We start from the raw sequence: 26,132 nt of genomic DNA on the forward strand, positions 1-26,132 counted from the left end.
TACCAAGCCAAGGACACCTCAGACTTTTGCTCTGTCCTGCCAACAGGCAGGCTGGGGGTGCAGTAAAAGCTGGGAGGGGACAGACCCAGGACAGGTGACCCGAACTAGCCAAAGGGGTATTCCATACCATCTGACGTCATGCTAAACAACATATAGGGGTGGCTAGCCGGGGGGAGGGGGCCGGACTGCTCGGGGTTAGGCTGGGCATCGGTCAGCGGGTGGTGAGCAATTGCATTGTGCATCACTTGTTTGTACATATTATTATTAGTAATACTATTATCATCATTGTATTATTATTATTATTATTATTTTCCTGTCTTATTAAACTGTCTTTATCTCAACTCACGGGCTTCACTTTCCATTTCTCTCCCCCGTCCCAGAGAGGGAGGGGGGAGGGTGAGCGAACGGCTGCGTGGTGTTTAGCTGCCAGCCGGGTTAAACCACGACAGTCTTTAAAGGGACTGCCACGAACCCAAATCCTCCCTGATTGCCTCCAAGGGGTACTTCTCTTAATGGATATAGAGAGGTTTCTTCAGGTATGGCAGTCTTACTTCTTGTGCATGCAGCCGGAGGCAGGTCTAATTCTGGTGCTGTTTGTGGTGGAGGCAGGGACCATGGCTGCACTGCCGGAGAGATTACCGGAGGGGGAGCCGGGAGAGCCGGGAGTGTGTTATTAGGACCCAGAGGTGGTGGTGGTGGTGGTAAATTATCCAGCGGCTCCCATTCATCATTCTTTTCTTTTTCCTGCTTTTCCTCCTGTCGTGGTTCCGCTCGAGTGGGCAGCCGAGCTCCACCACAGCCGCTCTCTCACTCCCCCTCCTCAAAGAGGAATGGGGAGAAAATATGTGAAAAGGGCTCAAGGATTGAGATAAGGACTAGAAAATCACGCAATAATTATTGTAACGGGCAAAACAGACTCGGCATAAGGAGATAGTAAGATTTATTGCCTACAACTAACAAGCGAGAGAAGTGAGAAAACAAAGGAAAAAAAAAAAAACAAAAGCACCTTCCCCCCCATCCACCCTCTTCCACCTCCTCCCCCCGAGCGGCGCAGGGGAACGGGGGAATGGGGGTTATGGTCAGTCTACAGCGCTTCTTCTCTGCCGCTCCTTCTCTGTCACTCTCGTCCCCTGTGCTGTGGGGTCCCACCCACGGGATGCAGTCCTTGATGAACTGATCCGGCGTGGGCTTCCCACAGGCAGCAGCTCTTCCAGAACTGCTCCAGATATGGGTCCGTACCACGGGGTCCATCCCTCAGGAGAAAACTGCTCCAACCTGGCTCCCCTACGGGCAGCAGCTCCTGCCAGGTCACCTGCTCCTGCGTGGGCTCCTCTCCACGGGCTACAGGTCCGGCCCAGAATCCGCTCCGGCAGGGGTCTTCCACAGGCGGCAGCCTCCGTCGGTGCAGGGCCACCTGCTCCACCGTGGTCTCCTCCACGGGCTGCAGCGTGGAACCCTGCTCCACCATGGTACTCCATGGGCTGCAGGGGGACATCCTGCTTCACCATGGTCCTCACCACAGGCCGCAGGGGACTTCTGCTCTGGCGCCTGGAGCACCTCTCCCCCTCCTTCTACACTGACCTTGGTGCAAGGCTGTTCTCTCACTCCCTTGACTCTCCCGGCTGCTGTGTGGCGCAGCGTTTTTTCCCTGTCTTAAATATGCTCTCACAGAGGCGCAAAACAACATCGCTTATTGGCTCGGATCTGGAAAACAATGGGGCCCTTCCCAAACATGGGGCAGCTTCTAGATCTTTCTCACAGAAACCACCCCTATGGCTCCCTGCTACCAAAACCTTGCCATGTAAACCCACTACACCTCCCCTCCAGAATCCTCATTTGTTTTTAGTGCTAATATTGAGGCTGGACGTGGAGTCCCAATCCACAATTCTCCATACTCACTTTCTTCCTGACAGAAAGGTTCTTTTGAATTAACGTATATATTCAAAGCCTGACAAATCCAATCATCAAAAGATCCAAAAACAGGCCAGAAAACACACGGTCTTAAAGGGTTTTTTGGCCATTCTATCATACAGTAATGAACCAATTTTAATTTATTTTTTCCTTTTCTGGGGCCCCTATTGTTCCAATTTCCAATCATTATTCCTAATGGACTTTCTGGTGGTATATCTGGTATTTCGCTCCCTTTCTGGTCCTTGGTCTTCGATTTTATCTGACCCATCCGGGAATTTTACTAGTGGCAATTCCCACAGCCCTTGGTTGCCCCCAGTGAGAGTGTCTTGCAGGGGGTTTAGGACCTATCACCCACCCACGTATCCCTCTCTTCACCAGCCCAGCCCCCCCGACAGGAGATTAGAACCAGTGAGAAAACAAAAAGACTTCTACGCCTCAGACTTTAGAAGCCTCAGTTACACTCTCACACACAAACACGGGCAACCGTACCTTTACCCAACCGGACGGTATCTTACGAATCAGTCGTCTTCGTCCAGAGTCCAACCGGATGGTATCCACAAGCGTCTTCGTCTGGGATCGAACCAGACGGTATCCAAACGACTGTCGTCTTCGTCCGGTTCAATCCCGGACACCGGAACCCAACCAGACGGTATCCAAACAACCCTGTCGTCTTCGTCCGGATCTTCGCGCGCAGAATTACGGGCACAAAAACACAGCCGGCAAGGGAGCTCAAAAAAATCAAAATTCTTTGCTTACCTTTATTCTGGTTTAGGATGGCATTAGTCCTGATCTGACTCAAACAGGAGCCACCAAATGGTGGGGCGCCCCTCCTAGATTAAATCAGAATTCAGGAACTATAGCCATCCCGGACGAGCCCCCAAATTGTTATAAATGGCTCAGGATTCAAATTAGAATTAAATGAAAAATAGGATTTATTAAAGGATATAAAGGAATAGAGGTAAGCAAACAGCGCTGGGTGCACCGGGAGTCTCCGCTCCACCAGGACGCACACCAGTTACATCAAGCAGCTGATTTTTATGCTCCTAGACTAATACATATTCATTATTACTTCTAAAAAAAATAGATTATTAAAATTAGCTTCCGGGGTGCAGTCCCTCCTACTGGAGCATGCGCAGTCTCTTCTGGGGTCTCTTCTGGGGGTCTCTAGGGGTCTTCCATGCTGAAGGCTCGCAGTCTTCCTCTCCCCCTTTGTACTTACTGGGCACCATCCCAAGTTTACGGAACAAGTCCTGTCTCCCAGCCGCCCTTCAGCTTCTTTCTCCTTCCTCTTTATCTCTCGGCCCCCCCTAACCACATAGTATCCCATAACAGTCACTAGTTGTTATCAGTTGTTCTGAAACTCCCAGACACACGAGTAATTAAAACATTCTTCCCCAGCCATTCACAGACACATCTATAGCAGTGTTAGAAATAGAAGTCCGGAATAACAAAAGCAAACAGGTTCATAAATTTAAGAAGTGATAAATTGACTAGAATGAGGAATGAGGGGGAGACTGGGACACACTGCAGCTGTGGTTCAAGAATTGAATTGCCAGTGCAGGGCCCAGAGGCAGACAGGATTCAAACGATTCAAACAGAATTGTTCTTTATGGACACGAATTGTTAAAACATTCCTCACAGCAGTGATGACATATAGTATTATATAATAATTAACATGATACAATTCAACTCACGGGCTATTCTCACCCAGTATTAAATCCCCTTGAGGTACATGCCAGACCTCCCCTTTCTTTTGCATTACCCACCAAGTGCATCCAGGTCCCTGAGTGTGAGAAATGTTTTAACAATTCGTGTCAATAGAGAGCTTGAAGGGAAATGTATTCGTAGGTTTTTTCCTTGAAGTCTCTGATATCTGGGGGTTTCAGAACAACTGCTAAGTATTATGACTTTTGCATGGGACTCTATGCAAACCCCTGATATCTGGCCAGGAGATTAAGGAGAAGGGAAAAGCTGAAGGACGGCTAAAAGACAAAGCTTGCAGGGAACACTGTGCAAGCTTTTGACATGCAGACAAGAAGTACAAAGAAGAAGGACAAGAAAAAAAGCCTGAGAAGAAGACTATGAGCCTTCAACATGAGAGACCCCCAGAGACCCCCAGAGGGACCACCAGAGACTGATACGCATGCTCCAGTAGGAGGGTTCAGATTCCGGAAACTAATTATAATAACCCTGGTTTTTTTAGAAGTAGTAATGAATATGTTTTAGTCTAGGAGCATAAAAAATCAGCATCTTGATGTAACGGGTGTGAGTCTAGGTGGAGCGGAGACTCCCCGCGCACCCAGCGCTGTTTGCTTACCTCTATTCCTTTAATAAATTGTAAACTTTGATTATAATCCTATTTTGGGACTGAGCCATTTATAACAACTTGGGGGCTCGTCCGGGATGGTTTTTGTTCCTGGATTTTAATTTAGGAGAGGCGCCCCACCATTTGGTGGCTCCTGTCCAGAACCAATGCTATCTTGAACCTGAATAAAGGTAAGCAAAGATTTTGATTTTTATGAGCTCCCTTGCTGGCTGCAGCATTGTTTTTGCCTGTAATTCTGCGTGCGAAGTTCCGGATGAAGACGACGGAGTCGTAAGTGTTTAAGGCATATACCGTTCGGTTGGGTGGGATTCGGTTGCCTGTGTGTGTGTAAGAGTGTAACTGAGACTTCCGAAGTGAGTATGGAGGTCTTCTAACCGGTGAAGGAAGTGATTCCTATAGGATCCGTGGGTGGGTGATAGGTCCTAAACCCCCTGCAAGACACTCTTACTAAGGTAACCAAGGACTGTGGGAATTGCCATAGTAAAATTCCTAGATGGGTCAGACAAAATCAAAGACCAGGGACCAGAAGGAAGGGAGCAAAATACCAGATATACAACCAGAAAGTTCTTTAGGAATAATGATTGGAAATTGTAATGATAGGGTCCCCAGAAAAGGAAAAAGTAAATAAAAAATGGTTCAGTACTGTATGATAGAATGGCCAAAGGAGCCTTTAAGACCACGTGTCTTCTGGCCTGCTTTTGGATCCTTTGAAGACTGGATCTGCCAGGCTTTAAATATATATGTTAATTCAAAAAAACCTGTTTGCCGGGAAGAAAGTGATTATGCAAAATTATGGATTAGGCCTTCACGTCCAGCCTTAATATTTACACTAAAAACAAATAAGAATTTTGAAGAAGAAGATAAACAGGAGAAAGAAAAAATGATGAATGGGAGCCATTGGATAGTTTACCACCTCTATATCCTAACAATACACTCCCGGCGTCTCCTCCGGTGGCCGTAATATCTCCAGCAGTACCACCGTTGTCCCTGCCTCCAGCACTAACAGCACCGGAATTAGATCTGCCTCCGGCTGCATGTACAAGAAGTAGGACTGCCATATCTGAGAAAGCTTCTCTATATCCATTAAGAGAAGTACCCCTCGGAGGCAATCAGGGAGGCATCGGGTTCGTGGCAGTCCCTTTAAACACCACAGATGTAAGGAATTTTAAGAAAGAAATGGGGATCCTATTAAATGACCCCCTTGGAGTAGCTGAAAAACTGGACCAATTCCTAGGTCCTAATACTTATACCTGGGAAGAAATACAGTCCATTTTAAGAATCTTACTTACTGCTGAGGAAAGGGGAATGATCAGGCAAGCCGGAATGAGGATGTGGGAAAGACAAAATCAAGCAGGACCCCCAGGAGACCAAAAAATGGCCAAATGTGGATCCCCACTGGGATCACCAACAACCCCAGGGAAGACAAAATATGAGGGATTTGAGAACATTAATCATACAGGGAATAAGGGAAGCGCTTCCCCGAGGACAAAACATCAATAAAGCATTTAATGAACAACAAGGGAAAGATGAATCTCCAACAGAATGGTTGGAGAGATTAAAGGAAAGCCTACAAATGTATTCGGGAATTGATCCGAATACAGCAGTTGGAACCGCACTCCTTAGAACGCAATTCGTAGCTAAATCCTGGGGGGGCATAAGAAGAAAATTAGAAAAGCTAGAAGATTGGCAAGAGAGAGGGTTAGAAGAATTACTTAGGGAAGCACAGAAAGTATATGTTAGGAGAGATGAGGAAAAACAAAAAGCAAAAGCCAAGATCTTTGTAGCAGCAGTAAGAGAAAGTCAGAAAAAGACCTTGTCCAGAGAGAGGAGAAAAAAAAAATAGAAAAAAACCCTAGCTGTCAGCCTTGTCAAGGGAAATCGACAATTCCCGTCTGTTACTATTGCAACAAGAAGGGACATGTTCAGAGGAACTGTCGTAAGCGGGAACAAGATGAGAAAATATTCAAAGAAGAATAGGGGTATCAGGGGCTATATCTTCTGGGGACTTCAACATCAACAGAGCCCTTGATAAAATTATTAATTGGTCCCCATAAAGAGGAGGTCTTATTTTTAGTAGACACAAGGGCTGAAAAATCCACTATTCAAAAACTTCCAAAAGGAATAGAAGAAGGGAAGAGTTATATGTCTGTAATAGGGGCAAAAGGAGAGCGCTTTAAGGTTCCTGTTTTGAAAGATATAGAAATAGAAACAGATAAAAAAAATCTGTCTTAATGATTTACTTTTGCTCCCTGAAGCGGAGTACAATTTACTAGGAAGGAATTTGATTTTAAAATTAAACTTAAGCATTCAAAGCCAAGGGGATAAATTGAAGATTAAATTATACACTTTGACACAAAAAGATGAAGAATTCATTAACCCTTCAGTGTGGTATGAGGAAGGGGAAATTGGAAAAATGGAAATGGACCCCATAAATGTTCAGATAATGGATCCACATCGTCCTATTCGAATTAAACAATACCCTAAACCAATGGAGGGTTGAAAAGGATTAAAACCTATAGTTGACAGACTTCTGGAAAAAGGAACTCTAGAATCATGTATGTCACCTCATAATACACCCATCCTCCCTGTGAAGAAATCGGATGGGTCATACAGAATGGTACAGGACCTGAGAGCTGTAAATCAGCGAACAATCACTAAATTCCCTGTGGTGGCAAATCCTTATACTTTACTAAGTCATATCTCTCCCAGACATACTTGGTATAGCGTAATAGATCTGAAAGATGCCTTTTGGGCCTGCCCTCTGGATGAAAAATCCAGAGATTATTTTGCTTTCGAGTGGGAGGACCCTGAAACGGGACGGAAACAACAATTAAGGTGGACTGTGCTACCACAGGGGTTTACAGAGTCACCAAATCTATTTGGACAAACTTTAGAAAAAGTTTTACAAGATTTTGCATTACCCAGGGAGGTAAAATTATTGCAATATGTGGATGATCTATTAGTAGCAGAAGAAACTGAAGAGGGAACCCGAGAATCTACTATTAAATTGTTAAATTTCCTGGAAGAAAAGGGATTAAAGGTGTCTCGATCAAAATTACAATTTGTGGAACAGGAAGTAAAATACTTAGGGCATTGGTTAAGTAAGGGAAGAAAGAAGTTAGATCCTGACAGGGTATCTGGGATCCTATCCTTAAGACCCCCACCAACAAAAAAGGAAATCCGGCAAATATTGGGATTATTAGGATATTGTAGACCATAGCTTGAAAGTTACAGTGAAAAAGTTAAATTCTTATATGAGAAATTAATTAATAATCAACTTAAGTGGTCTACAGAAGATGATCAAAAATTTGAAGAAATAAAAGAGGCATTAATACAAGCACCTGTATTGAGCCTTCCAGACCTGGAAAAACCTTTTTATCTCTTTGTGAACACATCAAACCAGATGGCATATGGAGTTCTTACTCAAGACTGGGCAGGAATTAAGAAACACGTGGAGTAGTGTTCTAAATTACTTGATCCAGTCAGTAGAGGGTGGCCTGCTTATCTCCAAGCTTTGGTCGCTACGGCATTATTAATAGAGGAAGTTAGAAAGATCACCTTTAGTGCTCCCTTAAAAGTGTATACTCCACACAATGTCAGAAGTGTCTTACAACAGAAAGCGGAGAAATGGTTAACAGATAGCCGGATCCTAAAGTATGAAGCTATACTAATTGACTCCCTTGACTTAGAACTGAGGGTAACCTCTGCTCAGAGTTCAACACAATTTTTGTTCGGAAAACCATCAGAGGAATTACAACATAACTATTTAGAGGTAATTGAGACCCAGACTAAAGTAAGGCCAGATTATAGAGATACTGAATTAGAGAAGGGAGAAGCACTATTCATAGATGGCTCCTCCCGAGTAGTGGAGGGAAAAAGAAAATCAGGATATGCAATAATTAATAAGGACCTGGAAACTGTGGAATCAGGACCCTTGAGTCCATCATGGTCAGCTCAGGCTTGTGAGCTATATGCCCTATATAGGAACTATTAAAGGGGAAAAGTGGAACTATATATACAGATTCTAAATATGCATATGGGGTGGTTCATACCTTCGGAAAAATTTGGGAAGAAAGAGGTTTAATTAATACTCAAGGGAAGAATCTTATACATCAAGAATTAATAATAAAAACTTAAAAGGCGTTAAGAGAACCAAAAGAAATAGCAGTGGTACATGTGAAAGGACACCAAAAGGGATTAGATTACCGAACCAGAGGGAATAATCTAGCAGATAAAGAAGCCCAGGAAGCAGCCTTGAGGACTCCGGCCGCTAAAATTAATATAGTATTGGAGGAAGAAAGGCGAGAGGGAGAAGAAAAAAAGTTTACTCCTGAAGAACAGACAAAACTAGAGAAAATAGGTGCTAAATTAGAAGAAGGAAAATGGACATTGCCAGACGGGTGAGAGAGATTACCAAAAGCTTATGCAAGGCAAATATTGGAACGTTTGCATGCATAAACACATTGGGGTACAAAAGCATTAAGTAATCACTTACTTAATTTGGTTGCATAGGGGTTTTTGGAATAGCAAAGCAAATCACACAAGGTTGCTTAACTTGTCAGAAGATAAATAAGAAAATGTTTCGACAAGCAGCCGCGGAAGGAAGAAAAACAGCTTATAGGCCTTTCGAGAAAGTACAAGTTGGTTTCACTGAATTGCCCAAGGTAGGGAGGATAAAGCATTTATTGGTAATAGTAGATCATTTAACACAATGGGTAGAAGCTTATCCCGTAGCATGAGCTAGGGCACAAATGGTGGTAAAAATTCTATTAGAACACCTGATACCTAGATATGGGATAATCCAGTACATTGATTCTGACCAGGGCACACACTTTACTTCTAAAATAATAAAATTATTATGTCAATCATTAGGTATTCAGTGGGAATACCATACTCCGTGGTACCCACAAAGCTCAGGGAAAGTAGAGAGAATGAATCAAACAATAAAACAACAATTGGCTAAATTAATGATTGAGACACAAATGCCCTGGACGAAATGCTTACCATTGGCACTTCTAAACATAAGAACTAAACCACACAGCGAGACTGGATTATCACCATATGAAATGTTATATTGTATGCCTTCTTCTCAAGGGATGCCTCTGGGAAACAATGTAGTTGAGGATCGTAGTATCCAGAAATATATAATTACTATTGGGAAAAGGTTGCAAGAGCTAAGAGAAATTGGAATAATGGCCCAGACACCACCTTTAGGATTTGCTATTCATAAGATACAACCAGGAGACAAGGTCTTAATAAAAACTTGGAGGGAAGAATCATTAAACCCCCGGTGGGAGGGACTGTACCTTGTTTTACTTACCACTGAAACAGCTGTGAGAACAGCAGAAAGGGGTTGGACCCATGCATCCAGAGTAAAAGGACCAATAAATACCAAAACTTGGAGGGTTGAGTCCGCTCCTGGGGAACTGAAATTAAAGCTAAAAAGAACTAATGTTCTGGCAATAAGTCTCTGCATTAATTAAGGATGCCAGAAGAAGGGGACAAGCCTGAAGGGAGGAAAGGGAGAAGGCAAGACCGGGGCAGGACTCTCCACTGCGATGTGTATGGTCTACTGAGGGAGGCAACTCCTACGGGTATTGACTGCCAAGTGAGAGGGCCTCGACCGGACTTCTCCCGCACTAAAGCCAGGTTGTCCCAGGAAAAAGAAACAAACAAACAAACAAAAAAATATATGTATATAATAAATAAGATTTTTTTTAAAATATTGTAATTAGTTTTCCAGGAGCTGGATCACCCTCAAAGGCTGAACAGTAACCCAAGCTCAAATAGATCCTGGTATTGGACCCAACCCCTTGATTGAAGGCATTTCTCACACCCCCACGATACCCCCTGGACGACGCAGAAGGATGTTATACTTCCTGGTACTATTTTTACAAGGGCAATTAAGCCATGGGAATAACTTTTTCATTCTGGGGGAGGAAGTGGACAAGGCCTTTAACCTTAGCAATTGCTGGGTTTGTGGGGGACCAGGGGGAACTGAAAGTTGGCCCTGGGTAGCTGTCCCAGTTGAACCTAAGTGGTGGGTTAGTAATTTGAGTGAAGTTCATAATGGTACACAATTCTGGAAAGAGGAAGAAGGCCCGTGGCAATTGCACTCATCAGAGCAGGGTATATACTGTTTAAACAGAACAGGAACAGTAGAGGTGGGAGAAAGCATTTGTAAATGGACTCTATCTCCCGGATATGATTATACTGATCCTGAATGTGGACCTATAAACTGTACAGCAAGTAAAGGAAAATGGAATGCTACACATGTCCAGCTGAAAAACAGGACTTGGCTGAAATGCTCATATAAGAAATTTTTTGGACCTGGATGTGAAGCCATGGCAAGAGCACAATCAAAGGGACAATTCAACGTTCAAATCCTGAGTTGTCAGCGTGATAACACCACTAGGGAGCAGCATGTGGTAAGGGTCTACCGCTGGAGGTGGCAAGATGAGAATGGGACACAAGTGTTCTTTAAACATTTCTGGTCAGCTCGTAATATGACAAGTCGTGAAGGAGAACTTAGTTGTAATTGTGAGTGGGAATCTAGTGCGGGAGCTTGGAGGTGTATATATACAAGTACTAATGGGGCAAACATTGTAACAGGACCACTTGGTAACGAAAACACTTTGTATTTTCACGACCCAAGGAATAAAAGAGAATGGGACGGTCCTTTTCCAAATGGGACATGGGCTCTAAAGGGACATTATTGGGTGTGTGGCAAACAGGCCTATAAAAGGCTACCAAAGGACTGGTCAGGAATATGCTATGTGGGGTACGTAAGACCCTTGTTCTTTTTATTGACACAAATACAAGGAAATCACTTAGGAATTAAAGTATATAATGAACTGAATAGAGTAAAACGATCTACTGATGCTTCCTTAGCTGGGGGTAGTGCTCAAAAATGGAGAGAAAATGAATGGCCCCCTGAAAGAATTATACAGTATTATGGACCAGCTACCTGGAACCCGAATGAGGTAATATCTGGAGCCCGAGAACCTATTTATAATTTGAATTGAATAATTAGGTTGCAAGCTGTCCTCGAAATAATAACCAATCAAACAGCGATGGCTTTGGATCTTTTGGCTGATCAGTCCACCCAGATGAGGAATGCTATCTTTCAACATAGAATGGTTTTAGACTATTTACTAGCAGAAGAGGGGTGTGTGTGTGGGAAACTAAATGATTCTAATTGTTGCTTACAAATTGACGATAATGGGAAAGTGGTTAAACAGATAACAAAAGAAATTAGAAAATTAGCCCACGTCCCAGTACAAACTTGGAAGGGTATGGATTGGGATATGTTTTCATGGCTGCCTGGTGGACCATGGGTTAAAAGAGTGTTATTTTTATTGTTATGTGGTGTAATGATGTTATTATTCATACCTTGTATGATACCTTGCTTTACATTATTGATACGCCGGATAATAAATAGTACATTTGTAATGACTTCATTAAAAAAGGAAGGGGATATGTCAATTATGATGCTTAAGAATTGGACCCTCCGAGAACAGACTGATGAAATCCAGTTACTAATGAAAAAAGTTGAAGAAGAGACACGAATTGAGGATATTAAAAAGAAGATAAGGATTGTGAGGAATGTTTTAACAATTCGTGTCAGTAGGAAAATGTATTCGTAGGTTTTTTCCTTGAAGTCTCTGATATCTGGGGGTTTCAGAGCAACTGCTAAATATTATGACTTTTGCATGGGACACTATGCAAACCCCTGATATCTGGCCAGGAGATTAAGGAGAAGGGAAAAGCTGAAGGACGGCTAAAAGACAAAGCTTGCAGGGAACACTGTGCAAGCTTTTGACATGCAGACAAGAAGTACAAAGAAGAAGGACAAGAAAAAAAAAGCCTGAGAAGAAGACTATGAGCCTTCAGCATGAGAGACCCCCAGAGACCCCCAGAGGGACCGCCAGAGACTGATATGCATGCTCCAGTAGGAGGGTTCAGATTCCGGAAACTAATTATAATAACCCTGTTTTTTTTAGAAGTAGTAATGAATATGTATTAGTCTAGGAGCATAAAAAAATCAGCATCTTGATGTAACGGGTGTGCGTCTACGTGGAGCGGAGACTCCCCGTGCACCAAGCGCTGTTTGCTTACCTCTATTCCTTTAATAAATTGTAAACATTGATTATAATCCTATTTTGGGACTGAGCCATTTATAACAATGCCAACACCAAAGGCTCAGTCAGGGGCCAACTTAATTCCATACCTTTTCCCTCTAAGATGCTGTGTACAACATTTCATCCTATTTTCCTTCTCTCCTCAAAAGCAACATTAATTACAAGATAGTGTTGTAGTTGACTGATCCATAAAGTGGCCATTCAGCTTATATAGTGGCCACCATCGATTGCAATACTTAGTGAAAGTATCTTGCTTTCTGTGTCCCCATTTCTAACAATATCCTTTCAATGTGCCAATATGCACCTGTGGGAATAGAAATGTTGTTTTTGCAGAGTTACATTGTTTAGAGCTAAGGAATGTGGTACTGAGATATGCTTACAGTGATAAGAAAGTTTAGCAGGCGACCTTGTAAAATGCAGTCAACCAGACTCCTTAGGACAATTAGGTGAAAATCACGGTGTTAAGTCAAGTCAGATAAGTGAAGAAACATTACCACTTCAAGCAGTAAAAATGTCAAAAGAAATTTGAAATTTAACAGGCCGGCGACTGAAGGCCGTGCATTGTTTGTGAAGCATCAGATAGATTGTGAACCTGGATTACCCACTCAGTGGGGAAACAGGGGAGGGTCCTGTCATCAAAAAGCATATAAACTGTGTTTTGGAACTAGTAGATGCGCTCTCTGCTGCTTGTGGGGCGCCTGCCATTGCAATCGCGAATAAATTACTACTTCACTGAGATCCTCGCCTGAGCCTAAGTTATTGGCTACGGAGTGTTTCTCACAATTTGGGGGCTCGTCCGGGATCCAGTCACCTACTGGGGAGCTCCACTGCCGCAGCAGCAGGAAGGCATGCCCCGCTGATTTCAGCGGTCCTGTGCATTGATGGTGGCGGTTCTGTGGAAAGCTGACAGAGGGCCCGAGACTGGTTAAAGAGGCAGGATCCGTGAAGTAGTGGGGAAAGGAAGAAGGTAGGCACTCCGGGTTTTTAAGAATCGATCCGGTAACTCTGTGCAAAGACCAAGGAAAGAAATATTAAGTATTGCCTTGGGGGTCGGGTGATCTGGTGTATGGTAAGCCCTCGCACAGGGAAGTGCTGGCACTACACCAGGGAAATTTGGTGTACGGTAACCCTTGCATGGGAAAGTGCTGGGTAGTACACCAGGGAAATTTGGTGTACGGTAATCCTTGCACGGGGAAGTGCTTGGCAGTACACCCCCATTTTCCAGAATTGGAACGTTAGTGTGTGGTACACTGCAGAAGGGAAATTTCTGTAGCAACATACTGACGAGGGCAAGGAAAAACGGGAAATATGAGTTCCAGGGGACAGGGAGATATCCCTGGGGGAGTGCCTACCAATAGTCCTTCCTGAAGAATGATAAGAAATTGGAAACATAATCCCAAAATTAGAGGAGATTGTAAAAAGTTAAATATTGTGTATCAGTTTGGACAAAAGAACCAATTAAGGAAACAGCAATATTTTGGCCAAAATATGGGTCTGATGAAAATTCAGGCTTTAAATTTATGTGTAAACAATAAGATTCCTTTTTCAGAGAAGGAGCCAAGTTATGCTCCCTATAATCTTAATATTGAACTGATGGCAGCAGCAGTCACTCCAGGAAGGGAGACAGGGACTGTAATTAACACTGTCCCTAAAGAAGGATCGTACTCTAGGCTCTGGCAACAATTAGAACAAGGTAGAAGATATATTGAGAATTTTGCCTTCCCTGATACTAACAGTACTAATGGTTCAAAGATTGAAGACGAAATTTCCTTATGTGGTATATTCTTTATTGCAGCAGAAAGAAGGAGGAAAGAAGGAAAATGGGATGAAATATGGTATACTGATATGTTGTTTCAGCATCCTGGAGGGAGAAAAGTATGGAATTAGGTTGGCCCTTGACTGAGACTTTGGTGAAAGTACAGTCTGGAGAAAGATGAAGGAAGTGTTAAAAAGGGTTACTGAAGGTGTTAAAGGTGTGGTATGTAGTGTTTGACAGAGCTGTTTGAAGTTGAATGAGCAGGGAAAGGGGATGTAGGCATTATCTAAGTAACAGTCTAGAAGTTTTGGTATATTTGCATATTTGCTGTGGTGTTTGGTCAGTTTCCCAAGCATCAGGAAGGGGAGGGACGGGGGGAACAGCCTGCTCCACCAGGAGCCACAGGCCGCAGGGGGGCTTCGGCTCCAGCGCCGGGAGCGCCTCCTCCCTCTCCTTCTGCGCTGACTTTGATGTCTGTGGGGAGGTTTCTCGCTCCTTGCTCTCCCAGCTGCTGTTGAGCAGCAGGTTTTTATTTGTTTCTTTGTTTGTTTTCGTGGATGTGCTCTCACAGAGGCACCAACTGTGTTGCTCATGGCTTGGCTCTGGGCAGCGGTGGGCCCCTTTGGGGCCAGATGAAATTGTCCCTTATCTGCCACGGGGAGGCTTCTTTTTTTTTTTTTTTTTTTACGGGGGCTGCCACTGCAGTTTCCCCCCTCCCCCTCCCCCCCCACCCCCCGAACCTTGCCATCAAACCCAATACACTGAGGCAGCTAAGTTATTACTGTGAGAAACACTCCGTAGCCAATAACTTAGGCTCAGGCGAGGATCTCAGTGAAGCAGTAATTTATTCGCGTTTGCAATGGCAGGCGCCCCACAAGCAGCAGAGAGCGCATCTACTAGTTCCAAAACACAGTTTATATACCTTTTGATGGCAGGACCCTCCCCTGTTTCCCCACTGAGTGGGTAATCCAGATTCACAATCTATCTGATGCTTCACAAACAATGCATGGCCTTCAGTCGCCGGCCTGTTAAATTTCAAATTTCTTTTGACATTTTTACTGCTTGAAGTGGTAATGTTTCTTCACTTATCTGACTTGACTTGACACCGTGATTTTCACCTAATTGTCCTAAGGAGTCTGGTTGTCTGCATTTTACAAGGTCGCCTGCTAAACTTTCTTATCACTGTAAGCATATCTCAGTACCACATTCCCTCCTTCTAAACAATGTAACTCTGCAAAAACAACATTTCTATTCCCACAATTCCCCCCTTTTCTTTTTTTATAAACTGTTGATTTTTGCAAAAACTCTTTTTATTTTTATTTATTTATTTATTTTAAGTGTAATTTGGTAAATATCTTCCTCTTCTTCACTTTCTTTGCTCTCCATTTCCTCTAATATCATTTTATCTGAGTAGGGTGGTGGATCTATGGTCATTTGTTTCAATAATGTGGTTTCAATTAACCGCTGGACAAGTCCCCTTACAAAGGGGATAATGCAACAGCCAATAGCTGTCAAAACTCCTGCTACTATAATTGAGGATGTAAATATGGACATTACCATCCCTTTCCATTTACCAAACCAAGATTTCAACCATCCTGTGATGGAAGTGTCTGCTCCCGAATTTTCTGCCAATTCATTGGCAAGGGTGGTAAGCCCTTGCAATGCTCTTGTTACTGTGCCATCCGGGGCAGTATTGTTACGGATAAAAGTACAACGGTTGCCCAGCATCACGCATACACCACCCTTCTCCACGAGCATCATATCTAATGCTATCCTGTTTTCCCAAGCCATTTTGCTGATGGCATCTAGTTGTTCAGCGATTCCTCTCATCGCATCCTTGGTATAATTGATGAATCTCTGCTGATTATAATAGAAATAATTAATCCAATCCACATTTTTATTGATTGTTACCCACCAGAACAGTAACTCAAACCCTGCAGCAATTTAATTTCTGGCTTTATGTTCATCCAGAACTCCTCTAGGTACCCCAACAGAATCTATGTATACTCTATCATCAAATGATATTCCTAAGCCTCCTTTACTTCTTCTGGGTATTTGTGATGTTTCTCTTTCAAATGCCAGGGTGAAGGGTATAGCTGATTGAACAAGTGCACAAGTGCCTTCCCAATTAGATGGTAGGGTGGACCGTAAGATCTTCCCTCCACCGTACCACCAGAGATCTGCCCTGGGGATCTCTAGTCTTGAGCAGTTTCCCATCAAGTCCTTGGTAGCACAAGGCAAATTCTCCCAGATGCCAGGTAGCACTCACACCCTGCCGTGAGAGGCAAGCTGTATGGTTACCTATAGCTGTAGAGAATGCAGGGGGAACCGCAATATTGTTATCATGCAAGAAACAGCAAAGAGAGACTTACAGGCCTCATTTCCCCAGGCAGTCTTTTCTTGGTACAATGCAATCATACATCGCATCCCTTGGGAGTCTTTGGTCCACCCCCATGGGAAGGGCACTATCTGGGCAATCGGTCATCCCGAGGCACAAGCATAGCAGTAGCTACGGTTGAGACTCTGGACGGTATATTTGACCCATTCTATCCAGGCATTCACATCCCCATACCCTGTTTGAATCTCAAATGTTTGAACTGCCACATTTCAGAGGGCCTCCTGTTTACTCTCCTGTTTTCTCCTTGAGTTTCTCCCTTTCTCTGATGGCAATAGAGGATTGTTTCCATACAGCTATTCTCAATCTGGCTGTTGTGTCTCTCCCAGTTATTTGTTCTTTCTGCTCAATTGTCATTGGGCATTTAAATCTCCACAAGCTAACACCTCACAAGCATCAAACGTGACAGACTGTGGTACATAACCCTCTGTCACAGTCACCCATATTTTGATGGGGTATCCCGTTTTTGCTATTATCTGGTCATGCCTTTTCCAAGTTACCAATTGACCGAGGCCTTCTCTGAGGCCTAGAATCACTAAAAACAAAATTAGTAATCGATTTTTTCCCTGTCATTATTTTTAAACCTTAGGTTTCCAAATAATTATCGATACAAAAATAAGATGTACACTACTACTATAACAACCCCCCCCTTGGGAGCACTGCAGTTCGCTATAGATCTGTCCTTTCTCTCAATCACAAGTCACACTCGTTAGTTACCTGTGAAAATAAAAGGTTAGTTTACAATTGTAAGCTTTTATCCTGCTCAGAGTCCACTACGAGATTTTTCTCTTCAGTTTCAACTTCCAACAAGTCTTTTGTAGGAACAGCTTCCCAGGTACTAGCGTCGACAGATGCCTTCACTCGAGTATAGTGAGTCCAACCTTTTTCCGCAGTTCTTACGGCTGTTTCAGTGGTCAGTAATTGTCCTTCCCATTCAGGCCGGAGTTGACTCTTTCCAGGTCCGAATCAGGACCCAGTTTCCTGGGTGATGGTGGTGAATGGGGAATTCCAAAGGTGGGGTTTGAGCCAACAACCCACAGGTCCTGAGAGATGACAAAGAAGAGGACAACCCCAGAATACAGTTCTTAAGAAAACTCTCTTGTTTTGAATTGTGGTATCTCATCCCTTCTGCCCAGATAGGGCAATCTGAACATCGTCTCATATGGTGAAATTCCTATATCCTTTCTTGGTGCTGTTTAAACCTGTAGGAGTAAGCATTTTACCCAAGGAAGTTGGGTTTCTAACACTAGTTTAGTTAATTGCTTCTTTAATATCTGATTCATTCGCTACACCTTCCCAGCAGAGGAGGGGTGCCAGGGGCTGTGAAAATCCCACTCAATCTCTAAGGCCTGCTTTAACCCTTGCAGTAAAGCTTACACCCATCCAGTCACGTGGTCAATTAGGACAAACAAGTAACTCAGTAAAGTTTACCTGTATACTTTGGAAAGGTCAAACCCCTGGCTCCCGTCCCCCTCTAGATGGGTTACAGAAGACCTTTTTATTTACCTTTTGACATATGGTACATCCTCTACATATGTGCTTCCCTAAAGTGTATATTCCTACACAGACATACTTTCTTAGCACAATATCACACATTGCTTGCACCTCCCAATGACTCTTTTGATGTAAAATGTTAATATTTGCCTCATTATCACTTTATTCAGCATTTCTCTCCCATCAGGGAGTATCCGTTTTCCTTCAGACTTCATGGCTCCTGATTCCTTAAAGAAAATCATTCTTTTAAAACTTTTTAGTTCTTTCTTAATTTTCAACAATTCCCTGAATCCTCTCTGGATTTATTCTTCATTTTCCCTCAGACATTAGATGCCTTAAATACCTGACTTCTCTTTCTCCATATTGTAACTTTTTTTTTTTTTTTTTTTTAATACTCCCAAGCCCTGCTTTCCCAGAAAGTTGAATAGCTTGTTAGTAGCTTTCTTCACAACTCTTTTCTCCTGTCCTGACAATAGAAAACGATCCACATATTCGTAACATTAATACCTCCTTGGGAGGTTGTAATTGCTCCAAAATCTTTTTTAAAACTTACCCATATAGATAAGTGGCCCTGTAAACCCCCCAAGGTAAAATTGTCCACCTATATTGTTGCTTCCGCCCCCATTTCAGGGTCTTTCCAGTCAGAGGTGAATATACATTTGCTCTCAGGGCCTGAGAGCACTCCATTAATTACACTGTTATTCCAGTCTAATAATTTACTATTTGAATGCCCAATTTAATCATCAAATCCCTTCCCAACAAGTTAGTCTCTGCCTTGGATACATACAATAATTGCCCAGCGATCATTTTATTCCCTAGTCTTAGCTTGGTATCCCCCAAAACTGGCACTGTTATCCCAGCCCCTTCTACCCCCATCACTTTTTAGGGTTTCATTAGTTAATTTAATCCCTGATACTTTACAAGTCAGTAATGACCTAGCTACCCCAGTGTATTGGGTTTGATGGCAAGGTTCGGGGGCTGTGAGTGGGGGGGTGGGAAACTGCAGTGGCAGCCCTCGTGAGAAAAACCCAGAAGCCTCCCCGTGGCAGATAAGGGACAATTTCATCTGGCCCCAAAGGGGCCCACTGCTGCCCAGAGCCAAGCCATGAGCAATACAGTCAGTGCCTCTGTGAGAGCACATCCACGAAAACAAACAAAGAAACAAACAAAAACCTGCTGCTCAACAGCAGCTGGGAGAGCGAGAAACCCCCCCGCAGACACCAAAGTCAGTGCAGAAGGAGGGGGAGGAGGCGCTCCAGGCGCTGGAGCCGAAGCCCCCCTGCGGCCGCTGTAGAGGCCGCTGGTGGAGCAGGCTGTTCCCCCCTCCCCGATGCTTGGGAAACTGACCAAACACCACAGCAAATATGCAAATATACCAAAACTTCTAGACTGTTACTTAGATAATGCCTACATCCTCTTTCCCTGCTCATTCAACTTCAAACAGCTCTGTCAAACACTACATACCACACCTTTAACACCTTCAGCAACCCTTTTTAACACTTCCTTCATCTTTCTCCAGACTGTACTTTCCTAATACCAGCACCAAAGGCTCAGTCAGGGTCCAACTTAATTCCATACTTTTTCCCTCCAAGATACTGAAACAACATATCAGTATACCATATTTCATCCCATTTTCCTTCTTTCCTCCTTCTTCCACTCCAGGTATTCCTATTCGAAGTGGCCAGCCTGGCCACACTTAAAACATCTTATCAAAGCCTGTCTCTGCTAGGACTCAGGCCACAACACAGGCATCCTTCTTTGCCTGCCATTCCTTCATCTCTCTTCCTCTCCTTTCCATCCTGGCCCTGACTCCCCCTGAAGATTTTCTTCATCTTTCTCCAACCCTCTGCCTCACTACCCGCTGCACTGTCAATACCATTAGTTTCGATCTCTTTTTTTTTTTTTTTCCTTCTTATCTCCCCTCCAGACACACACCTCCAGGGCCTCCCGCAGGAGGGTCCCCCAGTGACTGTTCACTACATTCCCCCACCTTCTAGAACATTTTCTGCATATCTTGCCAGGCTTTAATCACACAATGAACTTTCAAGAGCCCTTGGGATACTGGGTCATCAGGTCTCATCCCCAAGTACTTTCTCATTCTGACCCCAAGTCTCTCATATGATTTCTGTGTTGCACACTATTATTATTCCAGCCAGGATTGGCAAGTGGGTATTTCTGCCCTGCCGGTATTACCCCTGGTCCTGGAGGATGAGCTCTTTCCCATTCTTGTATAGCAGCTCTCCTCCTGATCATTCACATTTCTTTCCCTGTAAACAACATACTTATAGACATAATTCCCTCCCCCAAGAGTATAAGTCAGGTCGTAGGAACTGGTCTAATTGTTCAGCTAGGCTGTTGGGGTCCTCGAATAAAGAATTCCTCTCCTTCTTAAAAGTCCTAACCTCTCTGCTGGTAAGGAGGAGGGGGTAGTTCACCTAAGAGGATACACAGTTAGTGTTAGTACTGTTAGTATCAGGGAAGGCAAAATTCTCAATATATCTTCTACCTTGTTCTAATTGTTGCCAGAGCCTAGAGTATGATACTTCTTTATGGACAGTGTTAATTACAGTCCCTGTCTCCCTTCCTGGAGTGACTGCTGCTGCCATCAGTTCAATATTAAGATTATAGGGAACATAACTTGGCTCCTTCTCTGAAAAAGGAATCTTATTGTTTACACATAAATTTAAAGCCTGAATTTTCATCAGACCCGTATTTTGGCCAAAATACTGCTGTTTCCTTAATTGGTTCTTTTGTCCAGACTGATACACAATATTTAACCTTTTTTTTTTTTTTAATTATTTTTCTTTTACAATCCCTCTAATTTTGGGATTATGTTTCCAATTTCTTATCATTCTTCAGGAAGAACTATTAGTAGGCACTCCCCCAGGGATATCTCCCTGTCCCCTGGAACTCGTACTTCCCATCTTTCCTAACCCTCGCCAGTATGTGCTACAGAATTTTCCCTTCTGCAGTGTACCACACACCATCGTACTGAAAAATGGGGGTGTACCGCAAAGCACTTCCCCGTGCAAGCATTACCGCACACCTATGAGTTTACCAGATTCCCTGGAACTCGTACTTCCCATCTTTCCTAACCCTCGCCAGTATGTGCTACAGAATTTTCCCTTCTGCAGTGTACCACACACCATCGTACTGAAAAATGGGGGTGTACCGCCAAGCACTTCCCCGTGCCAGCGTTACCGCACACCTGAGTTTACCAGATTCCCTGGTGTACTTCCAAGCACTTCCCCGTGCAAGGATTACCGTACACCAGATTCCCCTGGTGTAGTGCCAGCACTTCCCCGTGCAAGGGCTTACCATACACCAGATCACCCGACCCCCAAGGCAATACTTAATATTTCTTACCTTGGTCTGTGCACAGAGTTACCGGATCGATTCTTAAAAACCCGGAGTGCCTACCTTCTTCCTTTCCCCACTACTTCACGGATCCTGCCTCTTTAACCAGTCTCGGGCCCTCTGTCAGCTTTCCACAGAACCGCCACCATCAATGCACAGGACCGCTGAAATCAGCAGGGCATGCCTTCCTGCTGCTGTGGCGGTGGGGCTCCCCAGTAGGTGACTGGATCCCGGACGAGCCCCCAAATTGTGAGAAACACTCCGTAGCCAATAACTTAACCTCAGGCGAGGATCTCAGTGAAGTAGTAATTTATTCGCGATTGCAATGGCGGGTGCCCCACAAGCAGCAGAGAGTGCATCTACTAGTTCCAAAACACAGTTTATATACCTTTTGATGGCAGGACCCTCCCCTGTTTCCCCACTGAGTGGGTAATCCAGATTCACAATCTATCTGATGCTTCACAAACAATGCATGGCCTTCAGTCGCCGGCCTGTTAAATTTCAAATTTCTTTTGACATTTTTACTGCTTGAAGTGGTAATGTTTCTTCACTTATCTGACTTGACTTGACACCATGATTTTCACCTAATTGTCCTAAGGAGTCTGGTTGTCTACATTTTACAAGGTCGCCTGCTAAACTTTCTTATCACTGTAAGCATATCTCAGTACCACATTCCCTCCTTCTAAACAATGTAACTGCAAAAACAACATTTCTATTCCCACATTACTGACTTGTAAAGTATCAGGGATTAAATTAACTAATGAAACCCTAAAAAGTGATGGGGGTAACAGTGCCGCTTTTGAGGGATACCAAGCTGAGACTAGGGGATAAAATGATCACTGGACAATTATTGCATGTACCCAAGTCAGGGACTAACTTGTAAGTAACGGATTTGATGATTAAATTGGGCATTCAAATAGTAAATTGTTAGACTGGAATAACAGTGTTATTAATGGAGTGCTCTCAGGCCCTGAGAGCAAAGATATATTCACCTCTGACTGGAAAGACCCTGAAATGGGGGCAGAAGCAACAATATAGGTGGACAATTTTACCTCAGGGGTTTACAGGGCCACCTATCTATTTGGGTAAGTTTTAAAAAAGATTTTGGAGCAATTACAACCTCCCAAGGAGGTATTAATATTACAAATATGTGGATCGTTTTCTATTGTCAGGACAGGAGAAAAGAGTTGTGAAGAAAGCTACTAACAAGCTATTCAACTTTCTGGGAAAGCAGGGCTTGGGAGTATTAAAAAATAAATTGCAATATGGAAAAAGAGAAGTCAGGTATTTAAGGCATCTAATGTCTGAGGGAAAATGAAGAATAAATGCAGAGAGGATTCAGGGAATTGTTGAAAATTAAGAAAGAACTAAAAAGTTTTAAAAGAACGATTTTCTTTAAGGAATCAGGAGCCATGGAGTCTGAAGGAAAACGGATACTCCCTGATGGGAGAGAAATGCTGAATAATGTGATAATGAGGCAAATATTAACTGTTTTACATCAAAAGAGTCATTGGGAGGTGCAAGCAATGTGTGACGTTGTGCTAAGAAAGTATGTCTGTGTAGGAATATACACTTTAGGGAAGCACACATGCAGAGGATGTACTAGATGTGAAAAGGTAAATAAAAAGGTCTTCTGTAACCCATCTAGAGGGGGACGGGAGCCAGGGCTTTGACCTTTCCAAAGTATACAGGTAGACTTTACTGAGTTACTTGTTTGACCTAATTGACCACGTGACTGGATGGGTGTAAAGCTTTACTGCAAGGGTTAAAGCAGGCCTTAGAGATTGAGTGGGATTTTCACAGCCCCTGGCACCCCTCCTCTGCTGGGAAGGTGGAGCGAATGAACCAGACATTAAAGAAGCAATTAACTAAACTAGTGTTAGAAACCCAACTTCCTTGGGTAAAATGTTTACTCCTACAGGTTCAAACAGCACCAAGAAAGGATATAGGAATTTCACCATATGAGATGCTGTTCAGATTGCCCTATCTGGGCAGAAGGGATGAGATACCACAATTCAAAACAAGAGAGTTTTCTTAAGAACTGTATTCTGGGGTTGTCCTCTTCTTTGTCATCTCTCAGGACCTGTGGGTTGTTGGCTCAAACCCCACCTTTGGAATTCCCCATTCACCACCATCACCCAGGAAACCGGGTCCTGATTCGGACCTGGAAAGAGTCAACTCCGGCCTGAATGGGAAGGACAATTACTGACCACTGAAACAGCCGTAAGAACTGCGGAAAAAGGTTGGACTTGTGATGAATGTTTTAACAATTCGTGTCCATAAAGAACAACTCTGTTTAAATCCTGTCTGCCTCTGGGCCCTGCACTGGCAATTTAATTCTTGAACCACAGATGCAGTGTGTCCCAGTCTCCCCCTCATTCTAGTCAATTTATCACGTCTTCAGAAAACACTCCTTAAATTTATGAACCTGTTTGCTTTTGTTATTCCGGACTTCTATTTCTAACAGTTACAGTCTTTTTTCCTGTCTTCTTCGAGATTAACTTAACACTGCTATAGATGTGTCTGTGAATGGCTGGGGAAGAATGTTTTAATTACTCATGAAGCGTCAAATAAGAAAGCTGTTTGTGTTTGATGTCTGGGAGTTTCAGAACAACTGATAACAGCTAGTGACTGTTATGGGATACTATGCGGATCTTTGGTATCTGGCTAGGAGGCCAAGAGATTAAGAGGAAGGAAAAAGAAGCTGAAGGACGGCTGGGAGACAAGACCTGCAGAAAGTGTTCTATAAACTTGGTATGGTGCCAAGTGAGTACAAAGGGGAGAGGAAGACTACGAGCCTTCAGCATGAAAGACCCCTAGAGACCCCCAGAGGAGACTGATGCGCATGCTCCAGTAGGAGGGACTGGACCCCGGAAGCTAATTATAATAATCTATTTTTTTTAGCAATTTTTTTATATTTTTATGTATTAGTCTAGGAGCATAAAAATCAGCTGCTTGATGTAACTGGTGTGCGTCCTGGTGGAGCAGAGACTCCCGGTGCACCCAGCACTGTTTGCTTACCTCTATTCCTTTATATTCTTTCAATAAATCCTACTTTTTTTATTTAATCCTAATTTGAATCCTGAGCCATTTATAACAATTTGGGGGCTCGTCCGGGATGGCTATAGTTCCTGAATTCTGATTTAATCTAGGAGAGGCGCCCCACCATTTGGTGGCTCCTGTTTGAGTCGGATTGGGACTAATGCCATCCTGAACCTGAATAAAGGTAAGCAAAGAATTTGATTTTTTTTTGAGCTCCCTTGCCGGCTGTTTTTTGCCCGTAATTCTGAGCGTGAAGATCCGGACGAAGACGACAGGGTTGTTTGGATACCGTTCGGTTGGATTCCGGTGTCCGGAATCGAACCAGATGAAGACAACAGTCGTTTGCGGATACCGTCTGGTTCGATCCCAGACGAAGACAGCAGAGATGCTTGTGGATACCATCCAGTTGGATTCTGGATGAAGACGACTGATTCGTAAGTGGATACCGTCCGGTTGGGTAAAGGTGCGGTTGCCAGTGTTTGTGTGTGAGAGTGTAACTGAGACTTCTAAAGTCCACGTGGAGGTCTTTTTGTTTTCTCACTGGTTCTAACCTCCTGTCGGGGGGGCTGGGCTGGTGAAGAGAGGGATACGTGGGTGGGTGATAGGTCCTAAACCCCCTGCAAGACACTCTCACTGGGGGCAACCAAGGGCTGTGGGAATTGCCACTAGTAAAATTCCCGGATGGGTCAGATAAAATCGAAGACCAAGGACCAGAAAGGGAGCAAATTACCAGATATATGACCAAAAAGTCCATTATGAGTAATGATTAGAAATTGGAACAATAGGGGCCCCAGAAAATTAAAGAGTAAATTGAAAATGATCCAGTATTATATGATAGAATGACCAAAAGAACCCTTAAGACCCCATGTATTTTGATCCACGGAGGACGGGGTCTGTCAGGCTTTGAACATTAATAGTAGAATACCCGTGGATCCAGAAAAGAGCAAGCTGAAACATTAGAATTAGAAATTAGAGAGCAATTGATTAAGAATGCATATGTGCTACATTTGTGCCTGTGCTGCACTTATACCACCAGATAACAGGAGCCTCTTGGACCCCGAGAACCAGATCAAAAACAACCTCATGGTTCGGACTTTAACCAAGGGGTCTGAGATAAGGAGGACTGTTCACAAAGGGACAGGTTAGGAATATGTATATGTATAGGAATGTTCATGTATATGTAACTCTTTACTAAAGCAAGTTGCCATATTAGGTGTGCACGACTTTGGTGGGACTACCCGCCCCGTGCTGCACGGAACTGAGTAAACATACCTACTTTACAATCTTACTGATTGTGGAGTCAGCTTTCTGCGAGTCATTTTGGTGAGCCAGGCAGGAGACACTCTGCTCGGCTGCAGGATCGGCTGCAGCGTGGAAGCCCCTAGGTGCACCCTGAGTATTTTGCTCGGAGGGGACTCCACTCTCAGCTGCTCACTGCGGGAGCAAAGATCTCCTAAAACTGCAGACAAACGGTATGTTTTCAGCTGCTGGAGGGATACTAACTGGAGTGTTAATAATTGTATGTGTTATTTTTAAATGTCCAGGTATTTTGTGTTGAAAGTATTTGTGTAAGTGTAAGGGTTTGAAACAAAGTGTTACAAGTCACTTCACGAAGAACTCAGTCAGAGACAATACTTGTTTGGTTGGTTATCATTCCAAATTATATTCTTGTGGTATGAATGAGATGTGTGAGAGGCCTCTGTGTGCGAT

General features: G+C 43.6%; 1 long non-coding RNA gene across 1 annotated transcript in view; it reads right to left on the bottom strand.

The window, feature by feature from the left end:
- Window positions 1-923: 923 nt before the first annotated feature.
- LOC311426393 overlaps window positions 924-26,132 on the bottom strand; it is a 569,271-nt gene continuing 544,062 nt past the window's right edge. The window contains exon 3 of the long non-coding RNA XR_014686702.1: window positions 924-1,816. This is a non-coding gene — a long non-coding RNA (uncharacterized lncRNA). The remainder of the gene's footprint in view (window positions 1,817-26,132) is intronic.

The sequence above is a fragment of the Aythya ferina genome (genome assembly GCF_964211825.1).
Source record: "Aythya ferina genome assembly, chromosome: W".
In the NCBI taxonomy this organism is placed as follows: Eukaryota; Metazoa; Chordata; class Aves; order Anseriformes; family Anatidae; genus Aythya; species Aythya ferina.